Source organism: Typopeltis vanoorti, chromosome 23 (assembly GCF_054136105.1).
Source record: "Typopeltis vanoorti isolate ZY-2024b chromosome 23, IOZ_Tvanoo_1.0, whole genome shotgun sequence".
NCBI classification, from domain to species: Eukaryota; Metazoa; Arthropoda; class Arachnida; order Uropygi; family Thelyphonidae; genus Typopeltis; species Typopeltis vanoorti.
The window spans coordinates 23,116,436-23,133,555 of record NC_143571.1 but is presented as its reverse complement, the minus strand read 5'-3'; the positions used below and the strand labels follow the sequence as shown (position 1 = coordinate 23,133,555).

Genomic DNA, 17,120 nt, shown 5'->3' with positions numbered 1-17,120 from the left:
AACAAACACCTTTAACTCGCTTGTACACAGATTTCCCAGTGTAAACATATCTACGATAGATTGTTAAGTTTAGTCTAATATAGATGCGGTCCTATGACGTCACGTTCAAGCACCCCCTTGGTCTGCAGTTAAGGTTTCGATCTTTGGCTGGATGCCTGTAATAAAAAAGTTTACATTTGTTACAGGGTGAGAGGGGGCGCTGATATGGTGCGGCTTTTGTGAATGCTGATTGGCTACTGGTAGATACAAGCACTGCAGCAGTCATACGGGAGGAGTTCTGGCTGCAGGCGGGCGGTGGCCCTGGTAGTTTCTCTTGTAAATATGGGGTGTACAGGAGCATGCTGGTGAGGTTGTAGTCCTTATCTTCTCTTTACTTTTAAGTCCGACTAAAAAGGTAAGAGATGAACTTTTACACCAATAGTTTAGGATTGTAAAAAAAAAAGCATCCTAGTTATGGAAAAGATAATGGAATTTGATGCCGGGATCTTATGCAAGTGTGGATATTTACGGTGTAATATTCCTTTAGAGAAGTGCACTGCTACTTAAAAGATCGAATCCCAGCAAAGCTCTAGATTCGGAGAGGAAGCATAATTTGCTAGGCCTCAGCGATCGTTGATCTTGAAGATTAGCTATCTTTTAAACCCAGTAGTCATTTTTAGATATTTTAAAACTAACTGAATCTGAAGTATTAGCATACTCTAATTATTTATTAATCTATGCATATTCCTTTAATTGATTTCTTATATATCACAATCATTTTAGTTCAAAGCAATGTATTTAGTTATGCAAATTTATAAAATATGTATTTTACACAGCTTTCATGTCTTTTGTATGCAGGTTCTTTCAATCGATTATTCAAAATTTTCAGTTTTTTTTTTACGGTCGATTTTTCTGAAGCTAGTATTTTATTGGATGTATCTTACTATTCAAAATTTATTGTAATGACTCTGAATGTATTTTGCCAATCAAGATTTACTAAATTATAACTCCAAATGCAAAAGTACGAAAAAAAAACCATATTTATTTTTATATCTCAGAATCCTATCGCATTCGTTAAACATATTTTTAGATTACTAGACTTCATTATCTTGTTGATTTTATGCTCGTTAGCATGTCAAAAAATCTCTTACATAAATGTCAAAAGGTCATTCATTAGACAGTTAAAAATTTGATATCAATAAATTAGTATGGTGTTCACATTATAAAGTAATTTAAAACTTATAATAAATAAATAATTTAGTTTATTTAAAATTTTTGAAAGATTAGAGAAGAATGTATTTAAATATATAAATAACATTTTAACTCCATTAAAATAAATAGCATAAATAAATTTAATGATCGTTACCGGCATGAGATCTACACTGAACATGGCATTGACAGCTACAGAAGCGCCCCACAACGGTTATGTCATTTAAATTTGTTTAATATAATACTTTTCTTATTTCCTGGAAACTGTAAATTTAGATGGTAGTTGATTGTCTTCCACCGTGTGAAAACGCCTGTTTATTGGAGGTCCGAAGGCTTATAAAAGTGTTATATTTGGTCTCTCACAGTCGCCTGACCATTAATCCACCCGTGAAAGATCTCAACTTATCAGAGAAGTGAATGAGATATTTGGAATGACAAATATTTTGTGATTCCCAATGACATTTATTCTGTCAACTGTATGGGAAATTTATTATTTTTGTTATTAAAATGTAATAAATTTTACTAATTTTAATTAAAATACATCTCTTTTTGTTAAGAAATTAATTCGCTTTAATTAATTAAATGACCACGTAGACTACGCCTGGCTATAATGAACGATATAAACGATTGTAATTCCAAGTATAATTATAATTGTATTAATTTATAGAAATCTTTTTCGACGATTATTCAAATGCTATTTGAAATATCTGAAAGACCCGTATTACGCAGCGCACGTGTTAATGTTAAAATATCCAGAATTTATGCATATTTATCTATTTATTTTTATTATAATACCGTCGTATTGTCTATTGCTTTCTTGGGCTGCTAACCATGAACAATCATGAGGGACTGTGATGCATGCGTGCACACCATTTTTTTTTTTAATTCGGTACTGTGTATAACATCAGAAACCTATGTTGAATACGAAGAAGAAATTATATCTAAAATTTTACATTTGATGAAATAGCTAATTGGTGTTTCTGTAAGAGCGTTCCAACGAAGATGGACTGGTCATTTGTTAGGTGACTACTTGTTGCAACAATTGTTATGAAATTTCAGCCACAAATCTGAATATAAATGCTTGATTGAATAAATTTAGTTGGCTCAGCCTAACTATAAGTGCAGGGTTCCTCCGCTCGCCAACCAGGAGGATGTGAATCCGAATTCCACTTTTTTATTTCGTATCCAAACACAAGTGGTACAGAGTAAGTGGTACAACATGATTTACAACAAATTAGGATACATTGCAATGAGATCAGCTTCGATTTGATAGGTGAATTATACAGGGAATAATAATTAAATATTTAAAAAAAAGGAAACTGTACATAACTTATATACAATAAACATGGTCAGATGTTCCTCCAGTATCTTGCACAATCAACTGCTCTTTCTGCGCAAGATACAAGGTCCTTTTTTTGTGCAAAGCGATGAAAGACAGGGACAAGAAAGAAGGTGTTCCATGGACTGGGGTTGTTCCACACTCACAATTGTCTGGGCCAGCGAGGTAGCCATATTGATGTGGTTTTGTTTGCAGCGTCCTGTCGTTTGAAGTCTGTTGAGGCTTTTCCAAGTATTCCAATCCAAGTGGGCACCACGTGGACGATGTTCGGCTGTTGGAATACCAGTATTATTTTCAGAATATAGTACAAGCCATTGTTGAAGTCTTGTCTCTAGGAGGTTTTCAGGTGGTTCAACAGTTGCCAGGAAGCTATGTCGGGATCTTAGTCTTTGGGGCAATGCAGTCTGACCGAATAGTGGGTGGAGTTCATCATTTATTTGTTTGCTTCTTTCGTCAGCTGAGAATGCAGATCTTCGAATTGAAGGGGGTGCAATACCAACCAAAGTATACAGGTGTCTTATAGGTGTTGGTTTCAGGCATCCTGTAATTAAGTGGCAGCTTTCATTCAACTGAATCAAGTTTTTTAGCATGCAGGATCTGGACCATACTGAACAGGCATATTCAGCAGAAGAATAGCAAAGGGCCAAGGCAGAAGATCTCAGTGTGCTAGGATCTGCACCCCATTTGGTGAAGGTAAGCTTTCTTGGATTATTGTTTCTTGCATTCACTTTTGCCTTTGTTTTTTCTATGGAGGTTTTATATGAGAAGGTGCGATCGAGAGTCACACCGAGGTAGATTGGGTTCCAGGAATGTTCTATATTAGAGCCTTCCCAAGAAATCTGTAGCTTCCTGTTGGCTTCCTTATTGTTAAGGTGGAAACGGCCAGTCTGGGTTTTCAAGGGGTTTAGTTTTAGTTGATTGCTGGTATAGTATGTGGTTAGACTATTTAAGGCAAGTGATAGAGTAGTTTCAATGGACTTGAAATTTTTTGATTGAGTAGCTATGGCAAGGTCATCAGCATAGATAAAATTTCTAGTTCCTGGAAAGATGGGGAGATCATTGACATAGATGTTAAAAAGTAATGGTGATCTGAATTCCACTGTACGCATGGATGTGAACACCCTTAGGTGATAGCTGATTTTTATTACCCGATGTAGGACTATCCATCTCTGGTCACTACAACAATATTCTAGGATTATCTCCCACCCATCGTACTGCAGATTTATGGGAGGAAATGCCATAAATATACATGGAAATGATGCTTGTCATGAAATTGAAAGATTAATACAATAATTAACATTTAGGAACCGAGTCCAATTCTGACGCTGGCGTAAAACTATATGTGTAAATGAAGTTGACAAACATTAGGGATATGAACAACTAGAGAAAATATGAAAAAAAAGAATAAAATAACAATTAAGCATTATGAGATAGAACAAAATAATGAAGTGAATATATGAAGTCTGATACCTCTTCTAGCTTTTTTCTTTTTTGTTCCATGGCAAAATTCCAGTTTTCTGGCGGAAAAATTCTGTCACATCTATGGGAGACCAGTTCAGGTGAGCTGTCTACTCGACTGTTCACTTTCTACACTGGTCTCGTTGCCAGAGTGAGTACCTCGTGGATTCGAATTCCATTATACTAAAGAAGTGGAAAGATTTTGAGGTGGTTGATGATTTTAATTATCCAGGATGAGACAAATGTGTCTATTGGACGTCTGAAGTGGCGTAAAAGTAATATGTGTGTGCGTGGTCTCCAGAACGCAATCGTCTGAATATCTAACCCTTAGTCTTTGTGTAGTCAACGGAATTCGAACCTTGTTTTTCAATCAAAATACTTCTGCGTTTATTCGTGCCATGGACCGACTTTACTTAAAGGAGTTGAAAGACCCAGGTGGATATTTTTGATTAACTCTACCAAGTGCTCTATTATATAAGGATTTAGCACAAACCAAACAGTAAATTCTCATTATCTTTCACTGAAGTCTTTAGACGTGTGTTTAGCATAAAATACACCAATTTGCTAGTGTTGGGATTCGACCTGGAAGAAGACGTAATCTACCATGCTAAGTTTTTATATGATATATACGATCATGAACGACGCACAAAAGACCCAGTTTTTAGGAAACCAAACAAAGCCAGCAATTAAGACAACGTTAACGAATTATTTCGGTATTTATTCCGAAACATAAGTATGGCTTTGTTCCCAAGGGGTGGAACGGAAATGGCCTATATTTTCAAAGGATTTCACCTGCGACCTCGACCCATTTCATTGTAAATTCTGCGGTTGACAGTTGGTTCTAATAGAGCTGAAAGAACATTGGAAATCCTGTCACCTCCCATTCAGATGTTTATTTGGTTACCATAGAAACTCAGTATCGATTTGGTTGATCTACTACCTTCCTTATGAAAATATATAATAAGAAACTGTTTCGAAAATGCAATATCTAATCCCAATTATGATATATAACGAAATTCTGGTTGCTATGGAAGTGAAAGAAGAAACTATTATTATAATGATAGTTTCCTTGGATTATTGTTTTTACCTTGTCGATGAAGTAAGAGTATTGATGAAATTGCTAATAAGTCACAATTGGGTTATTTATTTTTTTTGCCAATCACTCGTATGGATCCTGTTGGTCAACTTCCAGTAGTACATTAACATTCACAAGCGAGCCAAGTTTGAAAAAGGAAATCATTTTAGTATGACAGCTTTATCTTTACTTTTTGCGTGTTCATAAAACCATATCTAGGTCGTGCAGGAAAACGAAAGGATTGGCGTGCATTGTACAATGAATTTTTAAGTCGGTATTTCCCAAAACATTGCACGTGACCAATTTATGTAGCGAACAATGGATTTAAAAATAGAAGACACGCTGTCTGCCAGAGAATGAGATTAACATAGATAAAGGCGTGGTTTCTGCATGCGCTAATTGTTGCAGATGTTGGATTTGACAACTGACTTTTTTATACTCCATTAATGTATAAATTTAATTTAGGATTAATTATTAATTTTTCTGTAAACCGTCTGCCAATGGAGTAACAATAATTAAGATTTTATTGTGGATCATTATTATTATCATTTTTTAAAAGTAATTTTTTTCCTCTTTCATATTATGGAAGTTAAAGGGTTCAACTGACCATTGAATAGAGGAATTATGTGTAGTATAAATGTAATATTTACTTCCTGACAATACTGATGTATACATTAGTTATAAAATCATTTCTGTATGGTGGATAATCACAACAAAATTTAAAACAAAGATATTTTGAGAGAGAGAAAGGTTTCATTAAGTTTATTGGAGATAACACGATCTAATTGCCTTAATTACAAAATACAAAAAAAACTACGTGGATAAAAAATTATAGTGGATAAAAAGTATAAATTAATCCTTAAAAAAGCACAAGATGAGATTAATGGAGACTTGTCAAGTCAGATGACCAGACGCGATTTATCCAGTAGCACATCCTTCCTGCCTACATCGCCAGAATCAGTACACTTCTCTCATCGTTAATTCATTTCTACTTTTTATTCTATAAACTGAGCCGCTGCATTGAGGTGATCGTATTCAACTACCGTATACCGTGATTAGTTAATTAAATATACATTAAGCTGTACCTTAGATTAATGACTTGTTAAGTTCATTACATCTGCCTATTAATATTTTATGTGCTTTGGTCAAATTTCGATAATAAGTGTAGTATATCTCAACTCGTTCATTTTTTAATAGCTTTGATATCAGCAATTATATTGCCTAAATCAAATTCTCGGTAATAATCGATATCACAATTTCCTAGGACACCAATATAATAATTAATAACTTTGTCTTGTAATCTAGAACAAGTGTTATTATGAACCAAATGACAACACTTTTATAATGATAGTCAACGGTCATGAATTAATAACAATATTATTCTATTTAATCGATTAGGTTCTCTACAAATGATATCCAGTTTTTTAAGTATTAATATTTATATGCGGTATGAATGTATTCAGAGTCATGCATACTTCTTGCAAAAATGTGGGGATTTTTTTTTTAATTTTTAATTTTTGCTTATGGAAGAGCCTGTGATAGTAGGACAGGAACGTGCGTATTGTGTGGAGCATTACAGTCACTTGAAATTAATGGAATAAATATTATTTATTTATTTATTGGAATTTAGATTGTATGAAGATGTATATACAGTATTGTCAACAATTCCAATATATATTTCATTTTGTTTTAATTAGCTGCCGGAAATCTTGAGATTACCTAGAAAAATTGAGGTAACTCATACATCGGTGATGTATTTGGAAATTTTAACTCAGAATGGATTATACACCTGATAGGGATTAATAATCATACAAAGGAATTTGATAATGTGTTCTTCGGAAGATTTCTTTCTCTTTTGTTTTATTGGATTATTATGATACTGAATTCCATCTTGTGCCGTTCTCTCAGAGGATTTTTGGCTTTATTGGATTACGCATAATTCCTTCATGGATTATATATCGTGGATTAACTTTCGATTGCCCAGTTTAGATCGAATATTGTTCCAAATGGATCATCAATTGTTTATCTATGCGATTTTGGATGCTTCATTATTCATCAAATGTGTGTGTGTGTGTGTGTTTATTCTGTATTATCTCTCTATAAAAAGGAGCATTTTAGATTGGTTTATCTTTAATTGCCGATCTAGTGGCAAGTTTTTGTTATCCTGTATATTTTAAAACTATTGTAGTTAGCACAACCACTATCTGCATTCCCACATACCACTTTGTCTGCTTCACAAGAGACAAAATTGTAGCTTTTCCTGTTTTTTGAATGTCAAAAAAGATGGAATTCGAACCCAGTCATTACAGTTATACCAAGAAGCATCTAATTTCTGTAACCGCTGCATAATACCATCTGAAAGCCTGTGGATACGATAACAGAAAAGAGTATCTTAATTCTTTACGCTTCTTAATTATCTCTAGAATCGAATTAAGAGAGACAGATTCTAACGTTCGAAATGTTTTTGAAAAATAGATCACTTACTTTTTACGTTATCTCCAGGAGTTGGTATTGCAGTTCTGTCATCGCTCATCTGTCTCATTGCTCGCGCTGAACTGATTTCGTAATGTCCAATAGTATACTGGGTAGTCTGCTTTTAATGCAATCAGCGAAGCAGTCAGACAGTTTCCAGTATCACTAATGGAAGAGACAAAGGAAATCGATTGTAAATCATCACTTTCCTGTCTTGCGGCTAAACTCTAAAGTTATTTGAGCCTTTCGTGGTTGGACAAAGAGATGAAGTCAGACTGCACGGCTCACTCGGTCCTTTTAATGGCTGAAGCTCTTCCAATGCAGCAATCAATGAGTTCTAGTTATAAATGGGACATAATTTAAGGATGAATATGCTGATAGCTGTGAGGATGACTTGTTGGTGATTCACATTGATGGTAATATTAAATAACTCAATAATGCAATTAGCGTTCTCATTCTATAGAAGTGCATCCACTGGCCATTTTATTAGGCTAGTGAGATAATAACGTGCCAGACTACCTGTCGCCGGAATTATGACTGGTTCTAACCAGAGATTATGAGTCTATAAGATATATAAACACGTCTCCAATTATCCCCTTAGATAATAGAAGAGAAATGCGGTCATTATTAAATATTTCTTGTCTCCCCCTTCCCAGTTTGCCTCTCTCAAATTTTGTGATGACGCCAAAAAGCCTATGACATCATCAGCAGCCAATATTGCATAGCTCGAAGTGTATTCAGAACTTACCATGAAAATTACATTGATCAGTAGGGCCTATTAAATTCCCCAGTCAGGTTATATTCCTCACTTACGCATATTAAGTCATTTTTTAGAATTTATTTTCAATAAGGTATTCGTAACTGTCATTTGTGTTTTTGATATTTAAGTAATTAAAAGTTACTGCATACAGATCATGAGCAAAGTGAAATTTGTTAAGCGCAAGTTTATGTATTATAAATGATAATTGAGAAGCAAAAAAATCGAAATTAAGCACCCTAGATTACGATATATTAACGATCGTTTAGTGATTAGGATTTATTATCACTCGCAGAACTATAAAAATATATTTAAAAAAAATAGGAGCATCAACACCTCGTTACCTTTTGACGTTTCACTAGCAGATTATCGAAATTAATTTTAAAAGAAAAATATTGCATGTAAGACAATAAATCATCTCTTACAATAAAGCGTTCTATACTATATTAATAAAATCCTCATTTCAAGTGGGAAAAAAGTCCAAACCCCGTCTTCACTGAAAGAATTTTCATCTGCAGTGGACTTACATATTTGCGCTTTGCTTGCACAGTTCCCTTAAAAATGCTCTCTATAGCCTGTTTAGTATAATGATTTTGATGACGTTTACTGAAAACATGATTGATTGGATGACGGGGGAGTTTTGTAAGACCCAATGGTCATTAAGTGTTTATACAATATCCAGAGAGAGAGAGAGAAAGAGAGAGCTGCTGGGTAAATTGTGGATGGTATTAGAAATTTACATACCTCAAATACTACGAAAAGCAAAGTGCAGTAAAATAGATATAACCATAGAAAATTTGCTGAAAGCAAAATTCCTATGGTTTTCAGCTTAATTAAATATATCTTTATAATAAAACAATTTTATCTCAACCGTAATAGTACAGAATTTTTACATCCATATGAAGTATTTCAGCAATTATCTATAATGGCCAAGTATAGGATCACACCCACGAATAGTTGAAAACCTGTAGTACACTAGTGCTGTGTGTGGACCAAAGATTGGTACTTTATATTCATTTTTAAGGCCTAGTCAAGAAATCCCACTCCAGAAACCAAACTTGGAACTTTTTCCATTTGACATAAATGTCGTTATTGCTTTTAGTATTTTTTTATTTTTTGAAGTATTAAATCGCAGATAAATTTGTCCAAGCTTGTTTAAAGTTATCCGATAGCACTCATCTAGCAATACACTGATATTTCTTTTAATGTCAGAACTGTTTCCAATGATGTGTGACTATTTACATAAATTAATATAGACGACCACTTCTGTTTTTCTAACTCCTCGAGATTCCAGTGAGCTATATTTTTGCAGCATATTTTAAAATAATACAAATTCCAATTTCATAAAATACTCGTATTATCGTATATTATTAAATTAAAACTTGTCTTATTTCAAAATACGGTGAAAAAATACTTAATAATAAAACTGAAATACATCAATTATTGCTAGCTAAATCAAAGAATCGTAATATCTGATAGAATGTTATAATAAATCGATTAAATAGTTGCTCATGCGCACTTATATCTAAATTAGAATTGATGATGTGTTTTTGAAGATAAAAATCTGCATGTATTTATGTATCTAATTGCCATATAACAATAAATCCACATTTATTATTAAATTTTTTATGCAATCTATTTTATTCGTTATAATCTATAATTGTTAATATTTTATATGCAATCTTTTAAATGAAAAAAAAAAAGATTGCATAAAATAACAAATGTAATTATAATAAAACCAATAATATCTTAATTGAGACTAAAAACTCAGCCACTTTACAGACAATAGATCCTAGAAAGATACAGTAGCAGCACCTATAGTAAATACTATACCACTTTTTTTTTTCTTTTCAAAGCAAACGTAACATGAATTTCGTTGAATTCGCTATTAATAGCCTACAGCCACTAAGCTAAAAATACTAGCTTTTTAGTCCTTATGAGGACTGGCTTAAAGGGGCGAAGCAAGAATGCTTTTCATCTTCCCCGTTATCTGTAGAGGACAGTGTATGGATAAGGTGTTATTGAGCAATTAAAGCTCTGATCATGGGAGGAGGGTAACAGCAATAGCCGAGCCTCAGTTAGAACTTCATTTGCTACAGCATTGCCATCCATTACCCTCCAAGTTCTTAAAAGAACTGGGCGATGGACTGAGTCCTTGACTCTTTATCCCGTCATCTGAATGAAGAAAATCTGTGTGGATGGAGTGTTATTGAACTAAAAAGCTCTAGTCATGGCTGGGTAACGGCAATAGCCGAGCCTCAGTTAAAACTTCATGGGCTACAGCATTGCCATTTGTTATATTCTGGAAGTCCTAAAAAGGACCAAGATCGTAATAAATCCCGTTACCCTCCAAGGGTTCGATAACATTACTTTCAAGAAACTTATGAAAAAATATAAAAGGTGTCTTAAAAATTAAAATTTTAATATTATTTTTTTATCAATATTAATGTATTTTTAAATATTTTTTTTAAAAATAAATGTATTATTATCTTATTTAGTTAATATTTATTGCTTATACAGTTGTGGCTCATTTTAAAATAAATAAATTTAAAAAGTAATATATATATATATATATATATATATATATATATATATATATATATATATATATATATATATATATATATATATATATATATATATATATATATTACTAAATTAATATTAATTACTAATGTATAGAAATAGGGGATATTAAAGATGATTTGAAACGGTAACTTTTAAAGTTTGGAACAATTACCAAGGCAGCTTACGTGAATACGATCCTCGGAGTTGCCAGACTGCAAAACGTCAGCGCCAGTGAAACGTTATTTAGGCCAACGAGACCTTCATTGGGCAGCGTTCATGTCTTTTAAGTAGTGCAAGCTAAGGCGATTCCGAGGATTGTATTTTCATAAGCACTCTGTTCAGGTTTTCGAAACTTTCAAAGTTTCTGTATTTGTTCAACACTGAAATAAGGATGGATATTTAATAGCCCCTATTTCTATATTAATTATTAACTAATATCAATTTGGAAAATTATTAATTTAGAATGCGTTATAACTATACAAGTAATAATTATTAATTAATTAAGATAATATTACATTGATTTTGAAATGAAATCTAAAAAAAACATTAATTTTTTTTAATAAAATAATAAGGACACCTTTTAATAAATCAAATCAAATTAATTAAATTGAATTTTATTTAATTTATTAAATTAAGGATAATAAATTAAGGATAATGGCAGGTGGGAGCGAGTTAATCGACCGTGAGATGCGGTGATTAATAATACCCTTGGAGGGTAATGGATGGCAATGCTGTAGCCAAAGAAGTTAACTGAGGCTCGGCTATTGCTGTTGCCCTCCTGCCATGATCAGAGCTTTAATTTAATAGCTCAATAACACCTGATCCCTACACTTTCCTATACAGATAACGGGGAAAATGAAAAGCATTCTTGCTTCGCCCCTTTAAGCCAGTCCTTATAAGGACTATTAAATCAAATTAAAGAAAATTTATTGTTATCTTTAATGTTTATAAATCAGTTTCATGCAGGTCATTTTATCGAGATTGTTACCAAAGCGAAGCGTTAACCTGGAACTTTCTTTATATATTTATATATATATATAGGAAGTTATTTTTTTCCCATTTCATTTAGTCGCTGAAGTTATTATAGGAATTCATGAATTAGTTGCGAGATTTTTTATGTGACTCCCATTAACCAATGTTAAAATATGTATATTTTAACGTTATTCTTATTGTAGGTTTTCATTTTATTATTTACATAATCGTTTATTTTCATTTTCAGTCTTTATGAAGTATGTAATGTATATATAAAATATTATTAAATCTAATATACATATATTAACCAGGGAACAGCACATACGTTAATATCACAGAGAGAGAGAGAGAGAGAGAGAGAGAGAGAGAAGAGAGAGAGACTCACTTGCGAGAGGGAAACATGATCTACTGTAAGGGTGTTCCTTGTCTGCTGACCTAATAAATTCCGTTACTGCTAGTACATGTGAATGTTTGCATAATAATCCGGATTGCCACACCCTCATTACTAGGCTTTATTATTTTCAGTGGACACTCCCATTCCGTGTAGTTTTTCTTAAATATATCGCTAAAATATCAATTACTCTTGAACATTTAAGTATACTGTTAGATAGAAACATAGTACTTCAAGGGTAAGTACAGTCGCATCTGCCTACCCTACTATACCAAAGTCATATAAGTATGCCTCTGTGTGGATTAATCACTTCTCATCTTTATTAGACATATGAAGAGCCAAAGGCTTCAATTCGGCGACATATAACTTGTTTAAGTTAAGGGATATATATCCCATCTAGTTTCTTAGCCGAATAAGAAACTCAAAGAGTTTCATGCCGCATATAGTAGACCGGATATACTTTATATAGTTTCTATATTCGGCACGAAACTCTTTGAGTTTCTTATTCGGCTAAGAAACTATATGGGATATACATCTCTTAATTTAAATTTCTCCTCTTGTTTCGGTGCTTTTAAAGACACTCCTCCCCCGCTTGCTGCCATACTGACGATTATTTTTCTACTTAACCAATAAAGCTTCTCGTAAGATTTTCTTAAATTGAAACGCTTGGTTTTGTAGAAGACAAGCACTTTCTAAAATACATCTTTATTCAAATTCACGTTTCGCATCATCGGCGTTATGAAGGAGATTACGGAATAAAAGAAACATGCAATAAGATGAGAGTAAGGTCGCGCAGGTCATCCATTTAGTTTTCTTCTTTTGTGTGTGTGTGTGTGTGTGTGTGTGTGTGTGTGTTAAAAAACAAACCAATGTGCTTTTCGGCTGACGAATGTTCAAAAATCCTTCGATATTGAATCAATTAGGTATATTCCTGCGACCATCAAAGGAACTACTGACAAACCCAATAGTTGAATTAGTGGAAACATTCCTATATTGAATGGAATTCAAAAGGAAGAAAATGCGAGTAACCACACGTGTGAAACACAATATATAATATAATATGCGGTAGATTGCTTCCACAGACAATTTATCGTAAAGGCCAGAACGCAGATACGTTACGTGAGATAATCTGCTGGGTAGCTTCGCCGGAGAATGATAACAGCAGCGTGACGGAAAGATAATGTCAGGGTAACGCTTACCAAGATAACAACATCAATTTTTGAGATAATGCATAACAATATATCGTCCTCATCCTTATAAGGACTAGGGACTAGCTTAAAGGGGCGAAGCAAGAATGCTTTCATCTTCCTCGTTATCTGTAGAGGACAGTGTAGGGATAAGGTGTGATTGAGCTATTAAAGCTCTGATCATGGCAGGAGGGTAACAGCAAAATAGCCGAGCCTCAGTTAGGACTTCATTGGCTACAGCATTGCCATTCATTACCCTTCCCAGGATGGAGATAGATCTCATTTTCTCCACAATATATATATATCGTCCTTATCCTTATAATGACTGGCTTAAAGGGGCGAATCAAGAATGCTTTCATTTTCCCCGTTCTCTGTAGAGGACAGTGTAGGGATAAGGTTATATTGAGCTATTAGAGCTCTGATATCTGTAGAGGACAGTGTAGGAATAAGGTTATTAAGCTATTAAAGCTCTGATCATGGCAGGAGGGTAACAGCAATAGCCAAGCCTCAGTTAGAAATTCATTGGCTACAGCATTGCCATCCATTACCCTCTGCTCTCTCTATCGTCCTTATATATCAAGACCGGCTTAAAGGGGCGAGGCAAGAATGCTTTTCATCTTCCTTGTTATATCTGTAGAGGACAATGTGGGGATAAGGTGTTATTGAGCTATTAAAGCTCTGATCATGGCAGAGGAATAAATAAAATAAAAGCAATAGCCGAACCTCAGTCAGAACTTCATTGGCTACAGCATTGCCATCCGTTACCCCCCAAGAGTATTAATCACCGCATCTCACGGTCGATTCCTCTATCGTCCTTTATAGTCCTTATAAGGATAAGGACTGGCTTAAAGGGGCGAAGCAAGAATGCTTTTCATCTTCCCCGTTATCTGTAGAGGACAGTGTAGGGATAAGGTGTTATTGAGCTATTAAAGCTCTGATCACGGCAGAAGGGTAACAGCAATAGCCGAGCCTCAGTTAGAACTTCATTAGCTACAGCATTGCCATCCATTACCCTCCAAGGGTATTTTGGATTGAATGAATCAATCACCGCATCTCACGCTCCTCTATCGTCCTTATAAGGACTGGCTTAAAGGGGCGAAGCAATAATGCTTTTCATCTTCCCCGTTATCTGTAGAGGACAGTGTAGGGATAAGGTGTTATTAAGCTATTAAAGCTCTGATCATGGCAGGAGGGTAATAGCAATAGCCGAGCCTCAGTTAGAACTTCATTAGCTACAGCCATCCATTACCCTCCAAGGGTATTGGATTCTTCAATCCTTCCTCTATCGTACACAAAACGATATATTTTATTATTAAACTATTTTAAATTTAAAATGGTGTTTTTATATGATTTCTATCCACAAGAGAAATTATATTAAATAAATTAACACTTTATATATTACCTTTCTTATTTTATTTGCCTTATTATTTCTTATTATTCATTTATATTTTATATAATCCGGAAACTATTCTCTACAGACTAAACATGGAACTTTTTGATGCTAATCGGAGAGCTGCTACTCTTTACCGCGTAGACTTTGTTTTAAAAAAATATCATAATAAATAAAGGTAAAAGATAAGCTGTAGAACATTTATAATAATAAACATGCTACAATTTATTTTTAAATTTAACATCAGATATGCAACCAGAAACAGTTGATTCATGAAAAAAAAAAAAAAAAAAAAAGACAGAGATAGAACTGAGTCCAATACACGTGCTTGAATAGATTTGGTTTAAATGTTTGTTAGTTAAACTCACTTATTTACCACTATAAGTAGAGTTAAAGAATAAAAATCATATCGACATATAAATATCTAATTTTAACATTAATAAGCCAATGTATTGAATATAGCAATATATATTACATCGTCAATTTACTATATTAATAAAATTTTAATATACGGATCTATATAAATGCTATGACCTAATATTAATACACCTACGAAAATCGCCGATTTTCTATATTTGCTAATATAAAGTTAATAAAATTATTAATTTTAATACAATTTAAATTTTAACAAGTAAGGCTTTAATTTGTTAATGCTATCGCAATTCTCATTTCATATACACCTAAACACAACTTTCATGTAAATATATGATTATATTAATTTGACATTTGACCAGTGGCGGCCAGTGAAAATTTTAAGTGGGGGTGCTGCATATACAAAAAAAAAAAAAAAAAAAACCCTTTTTTCCCCTAATCAGTAACGAATTTATTAATAAATAAATTTACATATTAAAAATTGCTTTAATAAAAATATTTCTTCCTCACCACGAACAAATACCAATAATAAATGTTTCGTATCAATAGCAATGACAAATGCAAACGAATATCGGCGTTAGATCGCAGTGCATTTGTTTCGTGTAACGATAATTGAAAAAATATAATCCTTTTTATATTTTCAACAGTGACACTCGTCATAATTCAGCCTTGTATCTATAATAAATAAATAATTATATGTTATTTTAACAAAATAAAATAAGATTGACAAAAAATAGTTCACCTGGCACACACTCCAATAATAAACGTTTCATATCTCACAGAAATAAGGCTCGTAAGCATACTAAAAATACATTTCCGTTTGAGCAGTTACAGTTGGGAATGACGTAACATGCAATGACAAGAGCAAACGAATATCGGCGTTAGATCGCAGTGCATTTTTTCGTAATAATCTAAAGCGTTAATCGAACAATTCCAATTATTAACTTTTCAATCAATGTCAAAACATAAGCCGTAACCTTTAACATGCTGTACTGCATTTATATAATGTTGTAAGCATTATTATTTATAAACACAAGCAAAATTTAATTTTATTTTTTCCTTGGGGGTGCTGCAATGTCGCAGTTCTTATGTACGGGCCGCGACTGCATTTGACATTACTGACCTAAAGGGTGAAGCAGATGCTATTCATATTCCCGGCTATCTGATGAGGAGAACTGTGAGTGCGAAAAGATTTATGAGCCTGTTGCTCGCCCTGAGTGGGCCTGAGGATTAATCATTGGGGTTGCAGTTTAAGATAGCTTTTGGTCTTTTATGCTTAAAGCAGTCTGTTGCGTCGTAATTTGACGCCTAGTTGAGTTAGTTTATTAGGGTGCACAGATGCTTTTGAGAACTTAGTTGCTGTAGTCTGCATGAAGGTATAGATATAGGGGACATTTGTGTCCCGGTGAAGTTGCACAGTACGTACGAACCATGGTGCATTGCAGATCATTCTGAGACCTTTATTTTGCACACGTTGTAGTTTGAGTATATTGGTATTGACAGTATGGCTCCAGGCCGGAGAAGCATAGGTGAGTACAGGACGAATCATCATTTTATATATAAGTAACTTGATTCTGGTGCTCAATTTACTGTTCCTATTAATTAAAGGATAGAGCTGGGCAATGATTTTTGATGTCTTTAAACAGATAGTCTTGACATGGGAACTGAAAGTCAGTTTGTCGTCCATCAATACGCCAAGATATTTGATCTCAGTAAACCATGGGATTTTTGTGTTAAATAGGAGGATGTCTCCAGTAGGAAGCATTGGTCCTTTGGCGAATAGCACTGCTACGCTCTTTTGAGGATTTACTTGGAGTAGCAATTTGGTGAAATATTGTTCGATTAGCAGTAGATTTTCCTGCAGTTTCTTGATTGCTGGATGCGGTTTTAAAGATCTGGCCAGTATCGCAGTATCATCTGCATATAAGGCCTTGATAGATGACTGTGGGTT

General features: G+C 33.7%; 1 protein-coding gene across 4 annotated transcripts in view; it reads left to right on the top strand.

The window, feature by feature from the left end:
- Window positions 1-286: 286 nt before the first annotated feature.
- The window catches only part of LOC150093687 (uncharacterized), a 90,458-nt gene continuing 73,624 nt past the window's right edge, over window positions 287-17,120 (top strand). For all 4 annotated transcript variants that reach the window (XM_090413093.1, XM_090413091.1, XM_090413092.1 and 1 more), the window contains exon 1: window positions 287-394. The gene's annotated coding sequence lies outside the window, so the exon portion shown is untranslated. The remainder of the gene's footprint in view (window positions 395-17,120) is intronic.